General features: G+C 45.1%; 1 long non-coding RNA gene and 1 pseudogene across 1 annotated transcript; one reads left to right on the top strand and one right to left on the bottom strand.

Moving 5' to 3' along the window:
- Nucleotides 1-2,304: 2,304 nt before the first annotated feature.
- On the top strand, nt 2,305-7,113 carry LOC123087272 (uncharacterized). Its single transcript, XR_006441288.1, has 3 exons — nt 2,305-2,607; nt 5,073-6,436; nt 6,753-7,113. It is a non-coding gene; the product is annotated as an uncharacterized lncRNA (long non-coding RNA).
- Nucleotides 2,798-6,354, bottom strand: LOC123087271 (protein NRT1/ PTR FAMILY 8.3-like; annotated as a pseudogene).
- Nucleotides 7,114-10,154: the final 3,041 nt, after the last annotated feature.

Here is a 10,154-nt window from a genome sequence, read left to right as displayed (position 1 = left end):
CCTTCCCCTCCGCTGCAAGCATCTCCTCTCCCCCATGAAACCTAAAAGCTACCCCTCCATGGTGCTGCAACCGACACCATCGACGACCTTTGGGACTGCCATCTCCCTCCCCAGGTGGATGTGCTAATTTGGCACTCCGTCCTCCTCATCATACTGTGGAATATTTGGGATTCCACGAACGCTATGACTTTCAAGCAATAGAGTCACCACAACATCTTCACCCTCAAGCGAATCATCGACGACCTCATACTCTGGACGCACCGGATCAAGAAGCCAGAGCATAAACAGGCCGCCTCCTCATGGCGCTCCTATCTCTCATCACGTCTACACATGCTTATGTAATTCACCTTTGTAATCAGACAAACGTTTGGTTACAAAATTGAGAAATGTATTCAGGTGGGGAGCTCCCCCCGGTGATTTTTCAAAAAAAGAAGAAGACGACCAAAATATGCGGTTAGCCATTGCTCAAAACATTAAAGCTGCATAGGGTGATCGAGCAAGTTACAACCAGCGTCACCAAAAGCTTCAATTGATGGAACCAATTTTTGGGGGTGTTGGCACTACGCAAACACGAAAGCTTCAACCGGCGATGATAAAGGCTTCAACCGGCGACGAGAAAAGCTTCAACCGGCGACGAAATAAGTTCCAACAATAGATATCGCAAATTATGGGTGACGAAGAAAGCTGCAACTGTTGGTGACAAAAGCTACATACGACAATGGAAAAAGCTTCAACCATTCATGTCACAGCTTTGACCTGCAACGGCAGATGCCATTTTTGTTGCATCCATCGTCTTTTTTTGCTATGACCCGCGTTGACATATGCTGCAACCATTAATGATGATGATCCCAACCTGTGACGGCGGTGACAACATTTTGCTGCATCCATTGCCGTTTTTCGCCATGACTGGCGTCGATGATTGCTTCGACGGGGGCTCGTCATGGGAGGTGGAGCTACAAGGATTTTGGGAGGTGGAGCTGTGAGGCTATTGGACAAGTTCTTCCAATGACAGCGATGGACAGATAAGATACATCGACGGCCTCCACGTTTTTTGCGGCGACGACCTTGGGTGTGGGCGTGGCGAGCAGCGGTGCTCCAAGCGGCCGGCGACGGGGTCGTGTGCCGTCGTTTGCTACGAAAGGTGAGCCCCAAGGTGCTACAAGCTGGAGGACACGAGGTGATTTTCAGGCGTCTTCTGTCATGCGCGTGGGAAGGAAGCTTCACCCGCGGGAATCGTTTTCAGATTGGAGGAAGAAGATAAGGCCTAAGCGGTTCAGATGGTGCCAATCCGACGGGTGCTAGGCGACCGGCCGAAATGTTGGGCCGGCGCACCGGCGCCCAATACTGCCCCTGTTTGTTTGAGCTTTTGCTTATGCTTTTGTACCTTTTTCACTTTAACCAAAAAACCATAAAAGCTCCTAAATAGGTGCTTTTATAGCTCTTATGGCTTTTGAAGCTAAATATTGTTATATTGATTCATCAAAAGCCAAAAAAGCTCTAAAAGCATCTACTTAGAGCTTTTATGGCTTTTTAGCCAAAGTGAAAAAGCTGCAAAAACAGAAGCAAAAGTCTAAACAAACAGGGCCTAAATAATTTTGGTTAGATATATAGTCCTGCCAAAATTCTCAGAACTGTTTTTAAGGCATTTTGGATTCATTCAATGCAATTTCAGGGTCCTTGCCCTTTATTTAATATTTTCCGAGGCTTCTGAAAATTCCGTCGACTCAATTTTCTTTGAATTTAACATGATGCATGGATAAAGATACAACTATTTGCAAAGAATTTATAGGGATGTGACAGCAAGTTGACACGAGGTGGCGGCTTTACTTGTTAAAACATGACAACTTTGTCGTAGTTTGTTTTTTGGCAGAAATATTGTCATGTTTATCAATCTCGCATGAACTAAAATTGTCATAAAAAACGATCGGATGGTCATGCTTAAAATATGAACGTTCGAGATTTATCATTTTCGTATTTTTTAAATAAACATGATGAGTTGTCTACATTTTGTTCTGCTTTTTTTTACATTTTGTTTTACAATAAATATGAATTTATGCTCCATAATACTCCCTCCTCCGTCCTACTCGCTCCGTTCCAAAGTACTTGTCTTAGATTTGTCTAGATACGGAAATATCTAGCACTAAAATGAGTCTAGATACATCCGTATCTAAACAAGTCCAAGACAAATAATTCGGAACGGAGAGAGTATAATGTAAGATGTTTTTTGACAGTGTACTAGTGCCAAAAAAACGTCTTACATGATGAGGGAGAAAAAAAAGCCATTACTGTATCCGTGTGGACACGGTTGTGCTCGTACAGAGGCCCAAGCCGGCCGTGCGGCCTCCGCACTCGCCATGGCGAGAGCGTGCGTGCCAGACCGCCGCCGCCGCCACCCTCGTGGAGGAGCGCTCGTTGCAACGGCCTTCGCCGCAGCCGCCACATGCTGCTGTCGCTGGATGAGCATCACCGCCGCCGCATCGCGCCTCTCGGCAGCAGCCAACAGGTTACTTTTGCCCTTTCCACGGAACGCGCCCAACGTGTTCGGCGATTTGCCTACGCACGGACTGACGCTTGAGATGCTTGGAAGAAGTTGCACCTGAGGCTCAGGTAACTGCAGGACTCGTATATGCTCATTAGAAAAATCCTGAAATTGTCATTTTTCTTAATGGTAGTTTTGGAACCCAACAGATTTTTTTACAAGGTTTGTGTTTTGTGCAAATAACTCTGCAGCCATACCTACAGTTTATAGTTCCAGAGAAGTGCACAGAACAATTTTATTGCTCCCTCCGATCCATATTAATTGTCGCTGGTTTAGTACAAAGTTAACGATTAATATGGATCGGAGGGGTACCAGATTACATTCTCGAATTATTGTCCTACTAGATTATAAGCGGACGAGAAGCCCTACCTGAATATATTTCTCATACCTGCAAAGCAGCAGAAAAATCCCACTGCATAGGGGGGGGGGGTACAAGTGGTAAGGTTTCAGATTACAGGGGAATCAGAGGTTCTAGGTAGGGGATCCAGGCCAGTATGCCACCCTGTTCGTGAGCTTCAGTCTACTGTCCTGGTACAATTGACTATGAAAGTAACCTTAAAGACGATCAGAATATTCTATCAAACAACCCCCTAACTGGATCATCTTTATTAAAAGAAAACCACTTGGGGTCCTTTATTTTTTGCATGAAAAATACCACTTTGAATGATCTCATCAGTTAACCATACTCTGATTTGCATCAAATGATCTCTTGAAGTTGTGGGGGCATAACCAGCTCATCCGCCCACACCAAAGAACTTATTTAATTTTGTCTCAAATTCTTCTCTTGGTTTGAAGTTGGCTGCTAAGTACAGAGAATAGGCGGAAGTAAAACCATATATACAATGATAAAAATTGAAGTTTCAGTTTATTATCTATCATTCTGATGGATAATGCTGTGCGCCATCCACAGATACTGCATAGAAGCCATCTTTGTTGTGATATGATAGGAAAGTCAATAAGCTTCTGTCCAGTGTCCACCATTTTGTGTCAAGAAGTTGTCTTCTCTCTATGCCTCATGGAGTAGTGCACAAATTGCGCCAGATTCAGTAAGCTAAGAGCAGCCATCATCCAGAAGAAATAGTCCAAGTGCCCTTCATTCAGATTATCCGGGATCCATCCAGGCGCACCACCGTGCTTCGTGGCCACCGCAACAACACTAAATACGAGTGCGTTGAAGTAAGCCGCGGACGCAACTGCAAGCTGCGAGAATGCTGCACAAAGGCTCTTCACGGTGTAAGGGGCCTCATCGTAGAAGAACTCCACCATTCCGATTCCTGCGAAAACCCCAGCTGTACCTTGCATTACATATGCAGGAACTTGCCACAGAATGCTCACTGGCACAGGCACATTCTGGTCTGCCAGGCCACTGGCTTGCGCGATGGCCAGCCTTTTCATCTCAAGCATTGCTGAGTACACCATGGTCAGCATGGACAGTGCAAAGCCAATTCCAAGGCGCTGCGTCTGCGAGAAGCCCTTCGCCTTGCCGGTATAACGCCGCACGAGTGGCACTAGCACGGATTCGTAGATGAAAACCCCAATAAGGACGCTGAACACGCTGACAATAGAGAGGGAGGCAGGTGGGATTGCGAACTGGCCGACGTGGTTGTCCATGACCATCCCCTGCTCGATAAATGTCGATGCGCTTTGCCCAGCGACTGAGTAGAAGATCACGAACGACGCCCAGACGGGTAACATCCGTAGCAGTATCTTCAGCTCCTCAACTTGGGTCACTGTGCAGAGACTCCATGAACACATCGGCAACGCCGTGCATGTCTTGTCTAACGGGGGCAGCACCGCGGCAGCCTTGTCTAGAAACCTGAAGAATGCAATCACATAATTATAACTTATATATAAGAGGTAAGGTCTCGCACTTTAAGTTTACTCATAGATGCAGTTTCTAGATATCGTTTTGTAGCAAATTTTCTGACGAAAATGCCTTTTGGAGCTCGGCCTCCATGGAGGCCGGTTTTTGAAAAACACAAAATTCATGAAAATTCATATTTTTACAATTCAAAAAAATCTGAAAAAAATTACAGATATACATGAAGGCATAACACACATGTGTGTAAATTTTTAGGATGAAATACGTTGAAATGAAGGCTGTGCAAAAAAGACAAATCTGAGGCTTTTTAACACATGTTACTATTCATCCTCAAAGTTCAGAAATTTGTCTTTTTTGTGTAGGTCGCATTTCGAAGTATTTCATCTTGAATTTTTACATGCACATACATTTCATCCGTGTATAGTTGCATATTTATTTTCAGAATTTTTTGAAGTCAAAAAGTTTGAATTTTGAATTTTTCAGAAATAAAGGGCTCCATGGTGCTCGGTCACCAAAACGCCCTACTCATTTTCTGATATCTTTTGTGCTTGCAAAAAAGATGTCACACCTCACAATTGCACAAAAAGATGCCATAGCTCAATGAAATAACTTGTTTCTAAATGTCAAATTTAGACTATGGGTTGATTTTAGTAATGCAATAATTGAAGTACCTGAATTGATTCGTATGCTGAATATTGTGACTTGATTCAGGTGCTGATAACGAACTGGTCGGCTCGTACAAGGACGATATATCATCTGGCAGTTGCACATGCCACTTCCTGACGGCCGCAACAAGCACCTAACAGATGCTCGTGAATGGGCTTGCTCTCAGTTTCCTGAACCTGTACACTCTGGAGCCACCAACAAACACTGCTAGGCCCAAAGCCATGAGCACCGTTGGGATCGCGAAACTGAGCCCCCACCAACCATTGTCCTGCAGCCAAACAAGCAGTGTGCTCGACAGAAGGGAGCCGAGATTGAGCAGGAAGTAGTACCAGTTGAAGAAGGAGCCCTTCTTCTCCAGCTCTGTCAGGTCCTCGCTGTCGAACTGGTCGGCGCCGAAGGCCGACGCGCAGGGTTTGATGCCAGCGCTCCCAAGCCCGGCAAGATAAAGTCCTAGGTACACCACCACAGCATGATGAACATCACCATGGTAGTAGGATGTCGGGACTGATGCTGAGACCGTGAGCACGAGCATCCCCTATCAAATTTGCAGTGTTGAGAGTCACAATTATCATTACAGAGATCTGGTGGGTTAGCTGTGCTGTGCTAGCCGTACTTACAATGGTGTAGACCGGAAGGAAAACAACCATCATACAGTATCTTCCCAGATATGTGTCAGCCAAGAAGGCCCCAATAAGTGGCGCGAGGAAGCATGCGCCAACCCAGGCAGAGACATCCCGCGCGGCGGCGACCTTGCTTTCGTGGAGCACCGTGGTGAGGTAGGTCACCAAGTTGGACGCGATTGCAAAGAAGGCGACGCATTCGCAAAACTCGACGCCTGAGATGCGTTGAGGGGGTCAGCAGCAAAAAGAGAAGAAGAGAAAAAACAGGAGCAGTTTGCATGAGTGAATCACTCTTGTCTGGTACCTAAAATCATGTAGCACGCCCTCCAATTGCCTGTGTTGTGCTTCAGAGCAGGCTGATTGTTGATGTCAACAGATCCATCGCTGGTGTATTCTGAACCTACATCCTACATCACAGTACCAGGACATCCAGTTTGGAAAATTGAAACTGTAAATCTCTCGCGGAGGACTGACAAGGAGTAAGAGAAGAAGAGAAGTGGAGTGTAAGACAGTATACCTGATTAAGCAGCGGTTGCAGATGTAGCAGGGGCCTCTCCTCGTCTGCTGCTGCTTCCATGTCTGCTTACAAGATGGAGCAGAAGGAGGGTCGAGGAAAGGAGCTCGGCATCGCCTAAAAGTTACCTGCATGTGCTCTTGTCTACTTTTGGTCTGAAGACTGGTAGGTTGCTTCCAAATCAGTGGTAGGGTCACTAAGATATATGGTAAAAAGGTGGCAAGTTCATTCCAGATCAAGGGATCGCGTGTGTTGTGACTGCATTTTCTTTTCTGGTGAGTGAACTATGATTGAAGGGTCGATTTTAGCTACAGACCACAGACATATCCCCCCCCCCCTCTCTCTCTCTCACTCATTAGCAACAGTGTTATTCTCCAACTTTTGTACTCCTTCCGTTCCGAATTACTTGTCGCAAGTATCGATGTATCTATATGTATTTTAGTTCTAAATACATCCATTTCTGCGACGAGTAATTTGGAACGGAGGGAGTAGGAGGCTAGGAGGTAAATTTGTTTTTCTTTGATTCTGTTCAACACCAGTATATATGTGGACCTAACAATTTTTTATTTTTTTTACTTTTGAAATCACAAGGAGCAGACACACACCGTTGCAAAGACAATCAATGGCGCTGGTGGTGGCCTGAGGAACCAGTTACTATGAGTCTCTGACTATTGATTGATTATGTCGGAGGGATGGTTAAAATAAAGAGATGCGACGAAAACTTGAAAGGTGGAGGGATGGCGATGGTGGTGTCCATATGCACATAGGGCCCACAAGACGTTCCCACCTGCAGCACGCAGCCAACTCTTTTCTGCCCACTATTGCCTCAGGTATTTGCATTTATAAGAGATATATGACTACATAGGATAGGAACACGTGTGCAGGCTTAACAACACTCATCAGAATTATCAAACCACCCTCTAAACTTGGAATTAGGAAGTGATAAACAACAGATGTGATGCTGTCCTGTCCTACTCCTTCCAACACCTTTAGGCTCATCAGTTAATTCCATCTTTTACTCCATAATTTTACAGTAATTACTACCCATTGAGAAGAGCATATATGCAACCTATGAAATTTATTAGAGCATCTACAGCGGGAAGAGGTTTTGTAGCACCGGGGTGCTCCAGCCCCTATATGAATGTTAAGTTGAAAAAAATACCAAGAAAAGAAAAGGGGATTTAGGGATATCAAACTTGGGTCTCTAATCTACTTTCGTGTGAAATTTCATGAAAAGAATACCAAAAAACATATTTGTGGCAAAAAAGACGAAAAATTGCTATGTATAGAAGAAGCTGTTTGGATGGATTTTAGTCCGAGCTGTATTTTCTTAAACAGAGTCCCACGTGTCTGTTGGGTTAATGTTCAACCGAGCTAGTATAACAATCGGAGGCATGAGGCGCACCACATGCCCGGTCCATACTCCCGCAAACATCCTCTAACTTTGCATTCGGTTTATGGGAATTCGGACACGCAAACGCATCCGACATTTTACACCGCTTTGGATAGTAAAAAAAACGTCCCGATGCGTCCATTCAAACGGTTGCGGGTGTTTTATGGCACCGCCATGGAGATTCCCTAAGAGCATCTACAGCCGGGTGCCCCAAACCTGCTTCTAACGCCCGGGCGGACAAGCCGGTTACTGATCGGCCACGAAATTTCGACCCAGACGGGCGCCTTAAACGAGCCTCAAACGCCCGGGCCAGTCCTGTCAGTTTTCTGTTTAAATAGTCTAAACGATCATCAACCGAAACTGGTAGTTTCTAGGGACAGATTAAGAAATTTTCGGTAGTTTTCGGTCAAAATTTTAAAAGTGGTAGTTCTGTGGGACGCCGACCCCTAAACTAGTAGTTTTTTTTGTCAAACACTCCAGAAATTTTTTGTAGTTTTCGGTCAAACAACGTCATCCTAGTTTGAAAATTACGCGCAGATACAATAGCTTCTTAGATGTCGTCGGATATGAGATCCAATGGCTCTCGGATGCCCGTTTCACGGTAGCACCTAAGAGCCGGTAGCACCAGATATTTTCCCCTCGATCTTACTGCATCCAACTATACGTGTCAGGTTCATTCAAAACCTCACTGCAACTGCCTTCGTCGTGAATGAGTCAAAGCAAAAATCAATATTTTTATTTGCAGCTGCAATGAACTTTTCATGATGGTCTCGTATGAACCGTTCCTGGAGCGTGTCCACATCAAAACCTGCATCAATGTTTACCTTAACGTAGTCATATCTTTGTTTCAACCAAGCGGCTGATCTCACTTCGGCCTTAGGACTGTATGAGATAATATAGTTAGCTGCCAAACATCTCACTGCCATATTAATTTCAGTAGCATTTCGTGTTCCTTCTCTGTGTGTCAACTTACAGTGCTCATACCACAAGTAGCAGGCTGTCATCGGTGTCGCCACTGTTTCTTTCAACTTTGGTAGCCCAAGCAAGCACTTGGACATCTTGCTCAGGAATGCACAACAGATGCTCCAAAGTCACTTCACCTGCCTTGTCGACTAGCAAGGCCTTTTTGATGATCTCATCGATCCCAAGGAGCTTCCAAACCTCCACGTCAGCCTTGCATTCAAATAGTAGGTGTCTTGTTGTATTCGGGCCAAGTTGCACGCAGGGCGGCTCGGGTTTATCTTCAAATGTTTGTTCGTCAAAATAGCACGACAGAGTCCCACGTGCAACTTGGCTGGACAGGTTAAGTTCCAAACTGAGTCCCACGTGTCTGTTGGGTTAATGTTCAACAGAGCTAGTATAACGATCGGAGGCATGAGGCGCACCACGTGCCCGCTCCATCCTCCCGCAAACCTCCTCTAAATTTGCATTAGGTTTGCGTGAATTCCCAGATTTACGACGCCGTTTTGGACAGTAAAAAACGTCCAGATACGTGGAGATGCCCTTTGCTCGCCCCAGCCGCCTGCCCTGCCTTGCCTGTCAAACAAGCGCATGCAAAGTCTCAGGGCTGTGGACCTTTCTTGGCCACGCATGCATCGCAGCAACAACGACCAACGCTGTTCTAGATACATTCATTTCTGCGACGAGTAATTTGGAATGGAGGGAGTAGTACGAGAGTCCAAGTTCACCACCCATGCATGCCTCTTCTTCAGCAAACCAGTCACTTGAGACTTGACCTGCACACACACTTGATTCAGATTTTCAGGCATGCATGCGCGCACTGACGAGATGACGCATGAGTAAGCTGCACGTGGTGCATAGTGGATACGTACAGGTGGCGGTCGTGGCCCCAATTCTTTGACACCATGCATTCAGTTTTGTGCCCAGCTCGGACAAAGCTACACCAACCAGAGTTGACAATGCGCATGTGTGCAGCGTCTAGTCCGGTGTGTGACGCAACAGCTGCGATTTGGGACTCGGCGAGGGGAGACCTTGCTGTGACTAGTAAGCGTGCACGTGCAACGCACGTATAATTCAGAATTTTAATTTCTAAGCTCATAGTTTCAGTCCTCGTATATCTACAAGCATGATGTGCAATGATTTTTGTACTCATTGAGCTGACATCTTGATGATTTATCCTTTGTTGATACAACAAAATGTGTATCTCATCTTACTTCTATGGGGTATACTAAATCAGTACCAAACGCAAGCCCTACCTAGTGCGCACTATCCAAGCATCATGCACATACATGAACTGTCAAAAATCCGCATTTAGATAACATATAAAGGATCACAATAGTTGTTCACTATATCATATGCACATTGTCTTATATATTATGAGATGTAAGATGGTCAAGAAGGTTCAAAGGAATGCAATCAAACAATGTCAAGATGGTCGATCAAGAGTAAATAAAGTGCTAAAAATGTGAAGATCAAATATATCATAGGCTATTTCAAACAATTTAAAGAGGCAAACAAGATGTGTGAGAAACAAATTTACCAACGAAAATACCGTAGAATAGTTGCATGAACTTCAGGACCTCGATACACCACAAATTCAAAAATGTACAATGTGTTTTCCTCCTAACTCGCTCACCCAT

This window comes from Triticum aestivum, chromosome 4A (genome assembly GCF_018294505.1).
Source record: "Triticum aestivum cultivar Chinese Spring chromosome 4A, IWGSC CS RefSeq v2.1, whole genome shotgun sequence".
NCBI lineage: Eukaryota > Viridiplantae > Streptophyta > Magnoliopsida > Poales > Poaceae > Triticum > Triticum aestivum.
The sequence above is the reverse complement of the archived record's forward strand: the minus strand, read 5'-3'. Positions and strand labels throughout refer to the sequence as shown.